At 39.1% G+C, this 18559-nt stretch overlaps 1 protein-coding gene across 1 annotated transcript in view; it reads right to left on the bottom strand.

Annotated features, from left to right (window-relative positions):
• KCNH5 (potassium voltage-gated channel subfamily H member 5) overlaps positions 1 to 18559 on the bottom strand; it is a 201794-nt gene that overhangs the window by 30956 nt on the left and 152279 nt on the right. The gene's annotated exons all lie outside the window — the stretch shown is intronic.

Below are 18559 nucleotides of genomic sequence, written 5' to 3'. Positions count from 1 at the left end.
TTTTCTTCCTAGGGCTGAGAGAGAGTGACTGGCCCAAGATCACCCAGATGGCTTTTGCCCTAAGGTGGGAACTAGAACTCCTGGTCTCTCCTGGTATATGAATCACTACACCAAACTAGCTCTCAGGGAAACAGCAATAGTTAATGCCATTGCACTGGCTTTCTGTGTTTGACCACTAGGGGCAATCAATGTAGCAATAGAGACTTTGCATACTTATCTTCTTTGCAAAATACTTATTTTGCATATGCTATTAGCTAGATTGATATTCTCAAGGATTTCATAGCATCCTTCCTTTCCCAGCTCAGCTTTCCTTTCTCTACCATCTTTAGCCTCTGTGGCTCATATCGGTACCTGACTCATTCACTTTCCAACAGCATGCCCATAGCTTTTAATAAACTTGAGTCAATCAACTTTTTTATTTCTTAAATAATGATTATCTTAGTTTTTTCCATACACACAAGCACCAGCCTCTAGAATAATTTCGTCTTACTTCGGTGTTGCTCAACCTTGCCAATTTTAAATGTATAAACATCAATTACCAAACTGGTTGGGGAATTCTGGGAGTTGAAATCCATACTTTTTAAAGTTACCAAGCTTGAGAAGCATTGTTCTAAGTGTTTCTCTCTGAGTATGCATTCTTTCTGCTGCATTAAGCTATCTCCTATCCAACAATGTTCCTTCCCCAAGACTACAACTGAGAAGCACTGCCTCATTTCTTCCTGAATGCTGTGTGCTGCTACCCCAATCTGAGATATTTCAGACAGAATTTTTATTTCCAGCTGCCAGAGGGTCAGGGGAGATACCAGATGGATGGCAATCTTACACTCTCAGTGGTGGGATGAAAAACAGCCTCAAAAGCATATTTTGGAGCTTCTCAATTATGAAATTAAACAGATTATTGTATTATCATCAGGGTACAAACGAATCAATGGGAGAAGCATTTATAGGCAAGCCAGCGCCTGCACTCGACTTCTGGACCGTGTAACAGGTCCCAACCGGCCAATCACTATGTCCGTACTAATCTCTGCACAATTAGTTAATTTGTCCTCATCCCCTTTATCTACATGTGTATTGGCCGCTATTCCTCCACCTCTCCGCATAGGTAATTTGGGAGGGCATTTGGTCTTTCTCCAATCAAGCATGCAACCATCATCATCGAATTGTTTCCCCCTGTCCTCTTCCTTGAAACATTCTATACGGACGGGTCTCTCCCCCTCTCCACCCTTTTGACGTCCGTCATCATTATTCTCATAATCTCTATTCCAAGGCTCCATTGCAAGTATCCTGCTCGCACTCTCACTACCTAATTCCCCTTCACGCTCTGTCTTTCCGACGTTCCCACTGTCATAGTCCTTTACAGCGTCCATCCTCCCCTTCCTTCTTACGATGGTTCCTAATCCATTCTGGGGACTGGTCTGTGATTCTTGCTCCCACTGAACGGAGCGGTAGGCATTCCTCGGGGTGGTTGTTTCCATGCCCCATCTAGTTGGTACCTTTCACCCTTCCCCCCATTTGTTTCGGTATGGGATCCAGTTTAGTGGCTGTGTTTTTGTCTTTCCTCGTCCGTTGTGCTGCTGTTCAAGAGCGTGTAGTCACTCCTGAAGCAAGAAACTTGCAAACGCTTTCCTCCCGTGTGACAGTGTGTCCTGAAACAAGCCAATGTACCACTAGTGGTACATACACCACTGGTTGAAAAGCCCTGCTCTAGCTCCCAAAGAGAAATGGCAAGAGAAGCACAGAATCCTATGGTCAGATGTTGAGGAGTAGGGATGGTTCTGCAGATCATCAACCTTCTTTAGAATCCTTCTTCCTTGTGAATCAGAATCTTCATATTGGAAGTTGTGTTCCGTTTTCTAATAGAAAATGCCATTTTCCTGATGGATCACTTGGATCTTGCTTTGGTCTGCCTCAGGGGCATACTGGAACTGAAATAAAGTCTTTATTGTGAGGCAATGTCCTTAACAAATGGTTAGCAGGGTACCTCTGCACTAGGCAAGAAGAGTAGGTGGATGAAAGCCTTATTTTTTTCTCTCTTGAACTTCTAAACTGGTGTACTTCTAAACTGGTCCTATTAATCCAGTAATTCCAGTGTTTGCTCAATGTGGGCAACTTTAATTTCAATTTCCAACTTCAATTTCCAGAATTTAATTCTCATGCTGGCTAGATAATCCTGGCATCTTAAATTTTCCAAGATTGAGAAACACTGTACTAAACACTCAATTCTTAGTATTCTGAGTGTGTGTCAGTGCAAACCTATCTCAAACCTTATTTCTAAATTCTGCCTGATTGAGACAGCCATCTCAAAAATGAATGAATGAGTCTCTGGCTATATTACAGGTACTATCACAAATGCTGTAAAATAGGTAGGAAGATACCAAGACAATGAATATCACTTTCTCTGTTGTTTGCCTATCTCATTCCATCAGCCTGCTTCTATTTTATCTGCTAAATAAAATAAAATATGGTAGCAAGGGACTATCACACTATACTCTTACACAACTGAATCCTACCCAGAAGTCACATTAAAACAAATTAAAATAAAGCACTGTAATACACTTGATATAATTAATGTATTTAATAATTTCCCCTTCTGTTACAATTCAGCAGCAACTTTATAGAGGCTCTTGAGGCTGCACATAAGTCTTTAGTAGAAGAGGTCACATCCCCAAGTCCAGAAAATGTGCTAGAGGCATAGACACTGCTTTGCTCTAGTCACCAAAAAGCTGGACAAGAAAAGAACTAAAACGATGGACTAAAGCATACTTGGGATATTAACTTTTAAGGCTGCGTCTGAATCCTCCTGTTTTTCAAAAGAGTTCTAACCAATAGACCAAGGATAATTTAATGAGACACAAGAAATGTATTATCAGCAGTTTAATGTATTGCTCACCAGGATGGGAGTGGATGGGAGGATGTGGGTCATGCCGATCTGCTCTGCAGAGGCTCATCTCTTTGACCTGTCATAGTGGCACTTCTGATTGGCCCTATTGGACACTACATTTTGATAATAGCGATTTCTGCCATTCAGTGGTGAGATTCAAATATGTGAACAATCAGTTCTCTGTGTGGATGCCACTTCCAGAAGTCCATTCTGGGCCTGGGCAACAAAAAATTAGCTACTGGTTCTGCCGAAGTGGTGCGAACTGGCTGAATCCCATCATTGCTGCCACTCCATTTCAACAATGAAAAGTGAGTGTCACTTCTTTTCATGGCTTTTCTTTTCAGCCAAGCTTCAACAATCTGCACAACATTGCATGTAGAAGGGACTCCTCCAGGGAAAACAGAGCTTTAGGCTCTTATGAAAACTTGAAAATCAACCCAATTAGCCAATCAAGGCATTGGCTAATTGGTTCCATATCATTGCAACATATACACAAAAATGATATGGATGTGTCAATTTAGCCACTGGGAGTTGAAGGAGACTTGTTTGATTTAATTTTTCAAGCATTTTTATCTACATTTTCATGCATAACAAATAGCAAACAAAAAGATGAGGTGTAGAATAAATTATATAGATTATAGTGAGTATAGTGAGATTCTATGGATTGATAAAAATGAAGGGTTTTTTTTCTTCTCCTGGTGTTGAAAAGATTGTAAAATCATAATAAAAAAGAAGAATGTTAAAAAATGGAGGTACTACTGCTGAGAAAGCTCGTTTTTTGTAGTTGAGTAACATATTGCTCAATTTAGGAAGCAACTGTGAGAAATACCTTGGGAGAAAAATTTGAAGCAGATTCGTATGTTGTTATTATAAACTTTTAGAAACTGATATCAGGAGCTCATGATAAATCCCATTTAAATATATATCACATCCTTTTTCAAAATATATCACAGCTCTATTGTTATAGCACTTTCCGAATGATATACCAGCATTAGTATATTTTAGATTCTTCTACTAAGTGTGGTCCATAACAAGTTTTGACAAACATACTATTTGGTTTAAAGTACAATCTGCATGTTTGTATTAAGATAAATATATGATTCATGTAAAATAGAACAGATTTTAGTGTTCGCTTTTATGCTCATTACCGTCAAGTGTTTTCACATATTTCTATCAGGTAAAGATATAATATATATATATACCAAAGGTCCCAACTCCTAGACCATGGAAGTGGTGGGCAAGCATGCATGTGTACCTCCACTTGTGCAAGCAGTGGGTGAGTGCATGCATGCACATGAAGCTCCACTGTGTGTGTGATGGACGGCGTGCCCACTGCTAGTGCAAATGGAGCTTCGTGTGTGTGCATGCACTCATCCACCGCTCACATGGAACCATTCCCTCTTCCCACCCACCCATCAGCAAAGCCGGAAAGGTTGGGGAACCCTGATATATAAAGATGTACCTAGCATGGCCTTCAATTTACCAGTATATTGCATAATGCCATACAGCAGAATGGTGACAGTCCACAAGACTGAATGTTTGCTGTTGACATTCAGTCATATCTCTAAAATTGTCTTTAATGCCCAAAATATGAAAGAAGGAAGATAGTTTTGTCTCCCCCCCCCTCATTTAGATAAAAGTCAAATGTTGTGGGACTATTACAGGCTACTTGGTTCACTAGATGTTACTGATCAAGTAATGCCTTCAAAATATCTTTCATAAAATTGCATCAAAGAACAGGATAGCTGTTCTTTTCTTTGTCAAGGTCTATCAGTGGAAACAGGCCTGCTTCCTGTTGTCAAAAGTCCTTATAATCTTTCCATAGTTTTTTAGAAAAGTAACATGGCAGAGGGAGTAGACTCTCAACCATAGCACATAATGAGATTATAAATCTGATACAATCTGTTTGAATTTGTCTGAACTTTTTATTTGGGTCATGCAGCTATCTCTTGTAATACAATTCATAGAACTCTAAATGGATATTTCAGAATGGATTTAATAGCTTTACTAAGAAGAACATGAGCTATTGGGAATAACATAATTCCACTAATGATTTTTAGATAACAACATGGCAGAAAGTAAATGTTTGCCCTGCTGAGTTTGCTGCTAATAGCGTGCTTTATGTGTTGCTTTAAATTTTTATTATTTATTTATTTATTCATTCATTTATTACCACAGCATTACAAAACTTGTTAAAATGTCCTTGTTTTCAGTGTACTGTTTATAGATGTGCTTCCTTGATAATTAAATATTCCTCATAATCTAAAATAACAAATTGCAAAAATGCTGATGTGCTGTGATATATTCATTTTCTGACTGAAATACACTACTTTTCTGCTTGCCTATATACTGTATTCTAGATTCCTTTGTAAGTATAAAAATTAATAATAATTATTTTATTTATTAAATTTCTACTCCAGTCATCTAACCTAAGTGATTCTGGGTGGTTTGCAACAGCATAATAAAATCCTATAAATATATGAACAATTAATTACTAATTACTAATTATGTGATTTGGTAGATTAATTAATTAAATAAATAAGCATAATATGAAACTAGTCTAGAAACAGCTGCTTGTCTACTCATTTATGATATATAAGAAATCAATAGTGTCAATCTAAACTATTGCCAAGCTGGTCCTGGTGCCTACTCTTTACACAGAAAATTACTAGCCTGATAATCAATATCTTTCTTAACTACCAGTGATAAAGTAAAGGTAAAGATTTCCCCTATCCTGTTGTTTCTGACAGTAGGGGGCAGTGCTTCTCTCCATTTCTTAGCCAAGAGAGCCAGCATTGTCCTGAGATACTTCTGTGGTCATGAACTGCTAGATTGGCAGAAGCTGAGGCAAGTAACTAGACCTCACACTGTAGCATGGTGCTCAGGTCTTGAATCCAGGCTGTCAGCTGACAAGTTCAATGCCTTTAACCACTGAGCCATCACACTCCCTTGCAATTAGCAGTGATAGGATACTGTAATGTCTACTACACCAGAGGTCCCCAACCTTTTGGGCACCAGGAATTGGTTACATGGAGAGAGGTTTTTCCACGGACTAGAGGGGGCGTTGTTTTGTATGCTGCCTGCATCCTGTGGATGGGTCTTTCCTTATTTCTGCAGACCAGTTGCTGGCATGCCATGGCCCAGTACTGGGCCATGGACCGGGGGTTGGGAACCCCTGTACTACACCACAGCAAATACAATATAGAATTCAGGGCAAGTTGTGTAATATGCAGAACTGTGTTCTTCAATAAAAGGGCTCAGCAAGAAGTATAGGAGCAGCCTTCCAACATCTGCCAATTACAAAAATCTGCTTGACTACAATGCTGGCCCTGACCTCACAGGTATGTTTCAGTAAATGGCTAAATGTTTTCTCTGCTGCTCATTTCTGGCTGTTGATGTTGGAAAAATTATTGTAGATATCTTTGCATGTATTTAAACAATTTGTATAGATGACCATGTCAGAAAAGTGACTCTGGGAACTTTCAGTGAAGACATGGTAAGAAGAAGAAGCAGAGATGACATTATGGATGAAATTAGCTGTTGGATGTAGAGTCTGAACAAGTGAAATCTCTCTGAAGAAGGGAGAGATCGTGAGAGAACCCATATATATTTCAGACAGCAGCTCCTCATGAACTGACATTTTTGCAATCAGCTTGTGAGTTGAGCAGCTGGGAGTTGAGGATCCTGTCAAAGTTCATATGATTAATGTAACTTTCAAGAATATAAAATTCAGCCAATCCTCACTTTGGAATGAATTTTGTATTGCTTTTTAAACATTGAGAAACTCTGGAATGGCAAGTTTCGGTATTCTGTGAGTGAATTTTCTTTAATCTTTTATGAAGGAAGTTTTGAGTACAAGTATAAGGATTTTTGAACTTTTTTCAGAATTAACAGCAAAAGAGTGATTAGAGTGTTGGTTTTAGCTAAAGGTCTAGATGTATTTAATAACAATTTAAATATAAGAATCCTTCCCATGGGTAAGCACACATATCTTTGCATTTGGAAGAAAAACAACATAAGATGGAACTTTGAAGACTGGACAGTTAAGGGAGGGAGCAGAGGGAAATGAAGTTTATAATTAAAGAGTAAGAATGTAATTGAACTGGTTGGGAACTATGCAAGAGAAATTATAAATGCAGCTCCCATGCATTTTGAATGCAATTTGCAAAATAAGAACTTGCTGATGAATTTAGATACATTGGATTATCTTGATTACAGTAAAACAAAAATTGCAGAATATTGGTCTTATTGGTCTAACATAGCAATAGAGATAAGCAGTAGACATTTCCATGTGGAAATGCACTATTATGAAGTGAATAAAAATGTAATACAAAAATTCATGCTAGAACAGCCTTACCAACTGGCATCCTTTAGACATACTGGGATTATAAGTCCCAGAATTACCACTATGGACTAGGTCAGTGATGGCGAACCTAAGGCATGCATGCCAGAGGCGGCACTCAGAGCCCTCTCTGTGGGCATATGTGCCATCACCCCAGCCCCCCTCCCCTGCAGATCCCTCCTTATCACCCCCCCCTGAAGGAGAGTAGCCCCCGGGCACGGCCCAAGCAGAGCAGCACAGCCAAGGACATGGCAGCGGGGACAAGACTCCGCCCTCGCACCCCATCGCACGCAGATGATGCTGCGGGACGTGGGCAGAGGGCGTGGCAGCTATGGCGCTGCTGGGCTACCAGGGTGATATGTGGTGGACTGTGGAGGTGGTGGGTGGCCCTGTGGGCAGGGCAGGGGGAGGAGTGGGTGGGCTGGGGGGCGGGGGCAGATTTTGGGCACTCAGTCTCTAAAAGGTTCGCCATCATTGGACTAGGTGCTAAACTGGGGAAAAGCTATATTAGACCAATAAATGAGTCTCTTACTGACAGTCCTACCAAGCCAAATAAGATTGATTTGGAGGTCTTATAAATGTCTAGCATATACAGAAGCTACACAATAAAGCTCTGACATCTTTAAGCAAAGCAAGATAAAAAGAATTAGACTGACTTCACCACCATATATGTCAGGAAATCTTATCTGAAGCAGGAGGATTCTTCAAAACTGTCTAGTAGCACAGTATGTTCTTTTGTTTAAGAAACATCTGAATAAGCAGTTCAAAGCTCTTTTCAATGTGGCAGCTTTCAAATATCTTTGACTATATAGTAAAGAAAATTCTACATATATTTTCCATTAAAAATATCTGCACAAAGGCAGTTAAGATGCAAATTAGCTGCTTGGAATTAATCCCTCCATAGTCATCCCATCAACCTCTTTCCCAGTTTTGCTGTGCATATTTTGCACTAAGTTTCCAAGGATGGCTCTGATTTTTTATGTAGGCATGATATTTATGTAACATTGGCATACACTGCTAGAACATGATTTGGACCCAGTCTGAATGTACAGCAGGCAGAAATATTTAGTGCAGAACTTTACTTTATTCTCAACCCCTCTGCTTCCAAGAACAGTTCAACCCTTTAACCAAAATTCCATTTCTTCATTATCTTTGAATCCATTCCTTCTTGCTTTGTCTGCTTTTAGGATGATATCATATGCTGCTCCTGAAACAAATAACAGAGTTGAAAAAAGCAAAAGCTCAAAGTGGCCCATTCATAGCTACTCCATTTTTACAAACTGTAGAGCTTTTTGGGACTGCCCAAGCCTGCAAAGATGAAGTGAAGAAAGCTAAGGCTCAAAATGAACTAAGGCTTGCAACCAAAGTCAAAAATAACAAAAAAGTTTCTTTCAATATGTAAAAAACAAGAAAAAAGTGAAGGAAATGATTGGTCCATTAGTGGGTGAAAGTGGCAAGAAGGTGACAAGCAACAGGGACAAAGCAGAACTATTTAACTCGTTTTTCGCATCTATCTTTACACAAAGGGAAAAAAACTGACCAACCTATCAAAAATAGTGCTATAAAAAACAAAATAGAAATACAAGTTAAGATAGGCAAGAAAATGGTAAGTGAACACCTGTCCAGCCTAGACAAGTTCAAATCACCAGGACCAGATGGATTACACCCCAAGGTTCTTAAGGAACTGGCAAATGTGATCTCAGAACCACTGAACTATATTTTTCAAAGATCCTGGAGCACTGGGAACTACCAGAGGACTGGAGAAGAGCTGATGTAGTTCCCACCTTCAAAAAAGGGGGAAAAAAAGGACCCAGGAAATTACAGACCTATCAGCCTGACCTCAATACCTGGCAAGATTCTGGAAAAGATAATCAAACAATGAATCAGTGAACACCTACAGGCAAACAAAGTCATTACTAAAAGCCAACACAGGTTTGTCAAAAACAGATCATGCCAGACAAATCTTATTGCATTCTTTGACCAAGGGACAAAATTAGTGGACGAGAGGAATGCTGTGGATATAATTTACTTGGACTTGAGTAAGGCATTTGACAAAGTAGACCACAACCTACTACTTGAGAAGATAGAAAAATGCAGGTTAGACAGCATCACCACCAGATGGATCCGTAGCTGGCTGACCGGCCGTACTCAGTGTGTGGTCCTCAATGGAACCGCATCTACATGGAGGGAAGAGTGTAGTGGGATGCCCCAGGGCTCTGTTCTGGGCCCAGTGCTCTTCAACGTCTTCATCAACGGTCTGGACGAGGGGATAGATGGGGAACTCATCAAATTTGCAGGCGACACCAAGCTGGCAGGAATAGCCAACACTCCAGAAGACAGGCTTAGGATACAGGAGGATCTGGACAGACTTGAACACTGGGCGCTATCTAACAAAATGAAATTCAATGGTGAAAAAAGTAAGGTTCTACATTTAGGTAAGAAAAGCCAGATGTACAGGTATAGTATAGGGGGTACCTTGCTCAATAGTAGTAACTGTGAAAGGGATCTCAGAGTCCTAGTGGACAATCATTTAAATATGAGCCAGCAGTGTGCTGCAGCTGCCAAAAAAGCCAACACAGTGCTAGGCTGCATTAACAGAGGGATAAAATCAAGATTACATGAAGTATTAATATCACTTTACAATGCCTTGGTAAGGCCACACTTGGAATACTGCATCCAGTTTTGGTCACCACGATGTAAAAAAGATGTTGAGACTCTAGAAAGAGTACAGAGAAGAGCAACAAAGATGATTAGGGGACTGGAGGCTAAAACATATAAGGAACGGTTGCTGGAATTAGGTATGTCTAGTTTAACAAAGAGAAGGACGAGGGCGGACATGATAGCAGTGTTCCAATATCTCAGGGGGTGCCACAAAGAAGAGGGGGTCAAGCTATTTTCCAAAGCGCCTAAAGATAGGACGAGAAGCAACAGGTGGAAACTAACTAAAGAGAGAAGCAACCTAGAACTAAGGAAAAACTTCCTGACTGTTAGAACAATTAACCAGTGGAACAACCTGCCTCCAGAAGCGGTGAATGCGCCAACACTGGAAGTTTTTAAGAAGAAACTGGATAGCCATTTGTCCAAATGGTATAGGGTTTCCTGCCTGAGCAGGGGGTTGGACTAGCTGACTTCCAAGGTCCCTTCCAACTTTATCATTATTATTATTAATATTCATTATTTTCCATTGCAAATTTTTATGGAATTAAAAGTAAGTTGCTAATGATGTTCAAGAGCTAATCAAATCCTATCTAATGAGACTGCATTGCCAACAGCAGTTTGCCAAGATGGTCCCCAATGTCCTATGCTTTCTGAAGGGCAAACAAAGGAATGGACAATATACTTGCATGTCATAGAGCTATACAAGGAGAAAAAAAGGCCAACAATAAGGTCATCAAATAAGGAAGATTGATCAGCCTGAACATTCCACCTCAGCAGCTCCCTCAGTATTCTTGCCATCCACATAGTCTTCAATACAGGACAAAAGATAGGTTGAATTACACTTAATAGATAAAAAAACAAATGTATAAAGTTTGTAATTTAAAAAAAATATTCCTACACCAAAATCAAGTTTATTTTTCCAATCCTTTAAAGACCTTTAAGGAAATATAAACATGTACAAATATGTCTACCACATTCCAGCCTTTTTGATAGCTAAATCAAGAAGTTTGGATTTCTTATCCCTATGTTTTTTTGCCAACAGTGCCCAACCTATGTGAGCTTTGCTCTCTAACTTAAACTAATCTGTCATTCCTCCCACAAAAGCTACTGTGGTTCTTAATATGATATAGCTGTCTTTCCTGTTTTGGGATTTTCCTGTGCAGTTTAGAAAAGGTCCAGAAAGTGTTTTTAAAGATAACAGCCAGTTTTAATCTATTATCTCATTTATGTTTTAAGGGTGAATGACAGCATCATAGATATATAACAAAGACTGTGTTATTAAGGCTGTAATAAGGCCTGATGGGAGTTTTTCTTCATATTAATATAATAAGGATAATATTTTTATTGCTGATTGATTTGTATTACACTTAACTTGCATTCACCTGTGATGGATTTCTGTGATGGAGTGCTAGTGAGGGCTATTGCTAATACACATTTACCATAAATTTATTATTGGCTGAATTCTGACTTGCTACGAATTTTATTATTTAAGACCAAGAAATGGGGTTACATGAGTAAAGAATATCTTGATAATGGATGAAATTGTCAGTAAAAAAACATACAGGGAGGAAAATGCATGAACTGACCTCAGGATTTTGGTAGGTTTATGTCTGAGGACATGCATTCAAGATATCTGAGAACTGCAATACATATCTGACTGTAGCCTACACAAATTATTCCTGTGGTGAAGAGTTGGTTGGCCATGAATCAGGGGCTTCCACAATGCACATGAAAAGAAATCAAACTTTGATAGCACACAGTCATGGCTGTCATCCTTTTTTTTTTTTTTTACTTCCGGTGGTTAGCGCCGCGCCGATGGCGGCTTTTTTCTGAGCCACCCGTCTTGGTATATGTAAGAGCCTGCAGAACAGTGACAATCAGCTGTTTTGCGGCTGGGAACTTTCCTCCAGGGCGAAGGGAGGAAAGCGAGCTTTCTCCAGATAGAAGTCAAGCTCCTCTGGTCTCTTAGAATTCTTTTTGAGAGACGAAGAGTGAGAGCTCCTTCGGAGTCTGGGACAACTCCGCATCCTGGGACGCCTTTGTTCTCCGGAACGGGAGAACAGAGCCAGACGCTGCCTCCACCTCTGCTAAATCAAGAGGAATTGTGAGTAAACTCTGAAGCAGACAGAGCGATTCAGAAGAAATAGTATTTTGATTTTAAATTTCAATTTTAACTCAAGAATTAATATCTTCTCCAATTAGTATTTTAACAAATAGGGCGTGGAAGGGTAAAAAGAAAAAAAATGGCGGAGGAATTTTGTGTCTTTGTCTGAAGACTTTCACTTTCTCTGACTTCTGCAACAAAGTTTCATCAGAGTAATGGACTTAGCCTATTGAAATTGTTACAGTTTATGTATAGAGGCAGGAATCCTAAGATTGTGAAGTTACAAGGATGGCTTCAAAACGTTTGGTTTCTTCGGTCCCTAAAGCTTCTATTTCCTCTCCATTGACTCAAACTGTCTCTCAGCCTAAGCCAAAGACAACCAATACTTTTATAATCCCAATAAAGTATTTGTATTCATGTTAATCTCATATGTGGTCTTCCTTAATTGGGTATTACAAATTTATTATGCAAGGCAATCATAATTAAGTAGCAGATATAGCTGTGGTTTTTGTTCTTTGATTTCAACATTTGCCACTCTGTCACAAAAAGGAAATTTAACAGGATTTTTTATTATTATTAGTTTGCCTAAGAAAATTGGAAGGAAGTGTACTTGGAACTGATGACAGACTTTCTTGGCTACAGCCTTAATAATGTACTTGATATAACCAAATATATATGATAATGATGATGATGACAATATTAATAATAATAGTAATAGTAATAGTAATAATAATAATAATAATAATCCTGTGGCTGGGCCTGGATGGCTATCAGGTGCGGTCCCTATGGTTATGGGATTACTGATCTCCAGACCAGCAGTGGCTTAGCCACCGTGAATCAACCCAGCCACCTCCCATCACTAATGATGAGAAGAAATTAAAAAAATCCCATACCGGATCGGTCGTCGCCTGGGTCAACAAGGACCACGTCAGATGCTATGGCTCCTGGACATCTGTTGAAAAATGGGCCACAGGACTCAGTTGTTACTTCTGGGGAACCAGAGCATACAACTGCAAAGCGACTGGAACAAAAGCACAAAACCTGGACAACCGAAGAAAATCGAGAAATCATCCAATGTTACTACCAGGCAGAACCAACAGCCAGGGGGTTTCAAAAAAGAATGATGCAACTGTGGAAGGAAAAACATCTGGAAAGTGATGTAATTGAACAATGATTAATGGATCAAAGACGTTACATCATCCGTAATAAAGTTTTTACAGATGTGGAAATGCAACAACTAGAAACATTGGCTAAAAAAACAACAATACATACTGATGATGAACAGGCTGGAAAAATTGTTGCAACACCTGAACAAACTGAACAACAAACTGACCAACCAGTGGATGAAGCCGCCACACAGGGTAAAGATTCCCCTATGCAACAATTCAAAAATGTAGAGCTAAGTGATCTAGCGAAAATGCTGAAAGAAAAGATTGAAAACCATATCAAAGAAAACACAGAAAGATAAAGACTGCCTGCCATTCATGAAGTGCATAGCAAACGAGTGAAAGATATACTAAATGCCATGAACAACATATTAATTTCCATCCCATCCACCACACTGTATGAAACAAATTAGCAAAGGATGACGGTTAGAAATACCTAGGCATATTGGAAGCAGATAACATCTTGAATGGAAAAGTCAAAGAGTCAATGCAAAAGGAATACATCAGGAGAGTCCGCAAAATTTTAAAATCAAATCTGAATGCTGGAAACATAATTAAAGCCATTAATACATGGGCAGTCCCAGTGATACGCTACCCAGTTGGAATTATCAACTGGAGTTTGGCTGAACTGGAAAACCTAGACCGGAAAACGCGTAAACTTCTGAATATGCACCATGCTCTACATCCACGAAGTGACATCGACAGGTTGTACTTGCCAAGAAAAATAGGGGGCAGAGGACTATTGTAAACCCACCAAACTGTAGAAGAAGAAAAATGAAGATTGAATGACTATGTGAATCAAAGTACAGAAAAACTGCTGCAGGCTGAAACAGAGAGCACTATAAAAATAACAGAAACAAAGGCAGAATATAAGGGAAAATGGCTGGATGACAGATTAAATAGATGGAAAACTAAAGCTTTGCATGGACAGCATTTGAAAAGCATTGAAGGAAAATGTGATAACAACTTGACATGGGCATGGCTTAAGATGGGAACCATCAAGAAAGAAACAGAAGGCCTAATACTGGCTGCTCAAGAACAAGCACTACAAACTAATGCCATGAAATTGAAGATATAAAAATCCACTGACAATCCAAATTGCTGACTTTGCAATGTCAAAGTTGAATGTATTTCACACCTAATTTGTGAGTGCAGCAAAATCACGCAAACTGATTACAAATCTAGACATGACCAAGTTGCTAAATTAATCTACTGGGCATTGTGTAAAAAATACGACTTGCCTGTGTCTGAAAAGTCGTGGGAACATAGGGGGAAAAAGTTGTTGAGAATGAGAGGGTGAAGATCTTGTTGAACTTTCAAATACAGACAGATTGCCATTTGGAACACAATACGCCAGATATCACAGTTGTAGAGAACTGAAGTGTACAGCTGATTGATATCGCTATACCAGGAGATGCCAGAGTTGAAGAAAAAGAACTGGAAAAAATTATGAAATATCGCAACGTAGCCATCGAAACTGCACAATTATGGATGAAACGTATAACAATGGTACCCATTGTCATCGGGGCACTGGGAACTATGTCCAAAAACTTTGCAAAACACATCAAGGAACTGCAGCTTCCTACAATAACTCCAGCAATGTTACAAAAAACTGTGCTACTTCGGAACATCTTATATTTTAAGGAGGTACCTGGTTGACACCTAGGATGCTGGTAGTAACCCGTGTCAACCATCAATGCAAGCCAATTTGAATGTTCAGTTGACTGAGGTTCATATTTAATGAATAAAAGTATAATAAAAGTTGGAAGTGACCTTGGAGGTCATCTAGTCCAGCCCCCTGCTCAGGCAGGAAGCCCAATACTATTTCAGACAAATGGCTGTCCAGTCACTTCTTAAAAACTTCCAGTGTTGGAGCATTCACAGCTTCTGGAGGCAGATTGTTCCACTGATTAATTGTTCTAACTGTCAGAAAATTTCTCCTTAGTTCTAGGTTGCTTCTCTCTTTGGTTAATTTCCATCCATTGCTTCTTGTCCTGTCTTCAGGTGATTTGGAGAATAGCTTGACTCCCTCTTCCTTGTGGCAACCCCTGAGATATCATGTCACCCCTCATCCTTCTCTTCATTAAACTAGACATTCCCAATTCCAGCAACCATTCCTTATATGTTTTAGCCTCCAGTCCCCTAATCATCTTTGTTGCTCTTTTCTGTACTCTGGGCCCAAGAAGCATCTAGTGAGATATAACTGCCCTGCCGTATGTCACTGTCAAACTCGATCATGTCACATGATGTATTGTGCCATATTGTGACATTTTTTTGCCTTTGTGGAGCAGGGGTGGATGTGACCTGCTCGAGATGCATCCAGCCTGTAGGCTGCCAGTTTGACAGACCTGCCATATATGGTCTATAACTTTGGGAGTTAGGGCCAGCAACTTGTCTGAACTAGTAAGAATGTATAGAATCAAGATCCAATACAGTTCCTTTAGAAAAAGGTAATCTTTGATCACAAGATCTCTGACTACCCAGGCTTGTGAGATCACAAATTTCTGAGGAGATGGTTTGATCCACTGGGCTGCCATCCTAATAACCTTCATTGCCACATGCCCAATCTAACAAATTATTAGGTTTTGAGGTATAAGGAAACTGAATAAAGATTGAGCACTTTGAGGTAACTACTGGGATTTAATAACTATTAGAAAGAGAAACAGATGGTCTGGTTGATCAACATCAGTTTTTAAAGAGCTGAAAGTAATTGCTCTTCAAACACAAACACACACAAACACACATACACACATTTGCAACTGTTTCTGATCAAACAGATTTTCTAGATTTCATGACATTACAAACAAGCAAGGTGAGACCTGATGGAGATACTTTAATGAATAATTTTAAAGAATTACAATTCCTTTAAATAATTTTCAGGGATTTGTGTAGTCAAAAGTTCACAAATCCTTGATTTTATTCACCACAGGTCTCTGATTGGTTTGGATTACACATCTAATCAGTCGGCAAAACACAGAAGCAAACAGTGGAAACAGCGAATAGAAAGTTTATGAATATTCTAATATACAGTATTATAGGAATGTTATTGTCCTATAACAAGGAACAATTAGATTTATACATGCAGAATTCAAGCTAACTATTTTATTATGTTCTGCCTATAATAACAAAATCTCCCCAATCTGACAGCTGTCCCTTGGGAACAATTAGGCTTAACAGCAGTCAACACCCCAATCAGCCAATAAGAAACCACACCCAACCAGGCACCACATAAATACTATGCATAGAATAGCTCAAAGCACATGTTCCAGTAGAGAGAAGTTCCTTGAAGATGGGCTCTGGCATGAGTCTGAAAGCTTTAATCCCAGTGACCTACCCAGATTGGATCCTGCAACATTATCCTGGGACATGTACTGTATATTTGCCTTCATTTGTGTCAATTAGATAAGGTTCCAAGGAAGGCTGGTTCTGGCCCTTTTATAGTTGTGCAGTGACTCTTGATTAGCTCTACCCTTTATCATTTATCTTTCATCTGTAAGGTTAAGTGCTTCCCAACAGTAATTTTTTTTTTACTTTGTCAAAGGGCTATTTATATGAGTAACGTATAGCATTAACATACATTATAGCATGTAGATGGTTATTGATTCAGTACTTGTCATCTGCACATTAAAGCAAATAAAACACACAATAGAATAAAGTAGGAAAAGAACTTGTTTGGAATCAATGTTGGTGGTGGAAGTAACCCTGGCCTATAGGGAGTTATTTAAGTGCAATTCCAAATGTTCCAAAATTTAAGAATAATTATTTAGTACAGCTGTATCTATAAAAATCTGTTTAACAAAGTTGAGGGTTGAGTACAACATATCACCATTAATAGCTCTCACCCTATTTAGCTAAAAGTGAAACTTCCTTGATACCAGGTGGCCTCTGCACAATCAGAACTTCATCATGTTGGATGAGTTTATTCCATACCATTCATCCTCAGAGCTCCTACCTATTATTGCATCTCTTGTTTGGCCTAAACTGGGAGAATAGAATAGAATAGAATAGAATAGAATAGAATAGAATAGAATAGAATAGAATAGAATAGAATAGAATAGAAGGGACCTTAGAGTTCTTCTAATCCAACCCCCTATTCAAGAAGGAAACCCTATACCATTTCAGACAAATGGTTATCCAATCTCTTCTTAAAAACATCCAGTGTTGGAACAACTTTTGGAGGCAAGTTGTTCCACTGTTCTAACTGTTCTGTCAGGAAATGTCTTCTTAGTTCTAGGTTGCTTCTCTCCTTGATTAGAGTAGAATAGAGCTGGAAGGGACCTTTGAGGTCTTCTAGTCCAGCCCCCTGCTCGAGCAGGAGAACCTATACTATTTCAGGCAAGTGACTGTCTAGTCTCTTCTTAAAAATCTCCAGTGATGGAATGCCTACAATTTCTGAAGGCAAGCTGTTCCATTGATTAATTGTCTTCACCAGGGCTTTTTTTTTTATCATAGAATGCCCAGAATGGAGTCCTGGCACCTTTTTTGGATGGAACCTTGTAGGGTAGGCAAGGTGGGTTGTATGACATATGTGAGTTACAACGGCACTGATAAATATGATTTATAACCAGTTTTCACACTTATGACCATTACAGCATCCCTATGTCACAGGATCAAAATTCAGATATTTGGCAACTGGTTCATATTTATGATGGTTGCAGTGTCCCGGGGGTCATATGATCACCTTTTGCGACCTTCTGAAAAGCAAAGTCAATGGGGAAGCCAGATTCATTTAACAACCTTGTTACTAACTTAATAACTGCATGGTTCACTTAACAAATGTGGCAAGAAAAGTCGTAAAATGGGTCAAAACTCACTTAACAAATATCTCACTTAATAGAAATTGTGGCTCAATTGTGGGTGTAAGTCAAGGACTACCTGTATCTCAAAATCAACTTTACCACTAACAACTGCCTGTTTTGCCTCTGAGAAGTAACATTTAGTATAAGGTAACTTCAGGAATAGAAGGTGCAATTATTTGATCTCTTCTCTACCATTTCATGCAGCGTAATTCAAGGATGAGAAGAGTTTTTCCTTATTCATTTGGCACAGATTCTTCCATTCCTGCAGCTGCTTCACTGACAACCACTTTTTTCTGTTGTTTGAAAGTCAAATCAGCTTCATGAATCACTGCAGCTAAGCAGTTTGACAAAGTACATTAAGGAAAGGCCTAGTCAAACTCTTTATTGCGCAATTCCCTTTGAGATCAATTTATATTTTCTATCAGAATTCTTGGTGACATAATAAGTAATTCACAGGATGGTGTACCCAGGATGATCAAAAGAGTAAAAGATATTTTCGGTAATTAAAGCTGCTCCTATTGACACTAGGGTGGACTGAAATTCTTACCAATCACTGATCAAATAAAGGCTGAAATGTTGAAATACATAGGAGAAAAGTAAAATTACTAC

Source organism: Crotalus tigris, unplaced genomic scaffold, assembly GCF_016545835.1.
Source record: "Crotalus tigris isolate CLP2741 ecotype Arizona unplaced genomic scaffold, ASM1654583v1 scf7180000023598.3388751, whole genome shotgun sequence".
In the NCBI taxonomy this organism is placed as follows: Eukaryota; Metazoa; Chordata; class Lepidosauria; order Squamata; family Viperidae; genus Crotalus; species Crotalus tigris.
This window is presented reverse-complemented; position numbering and strand designations above follow the sequence as displayed.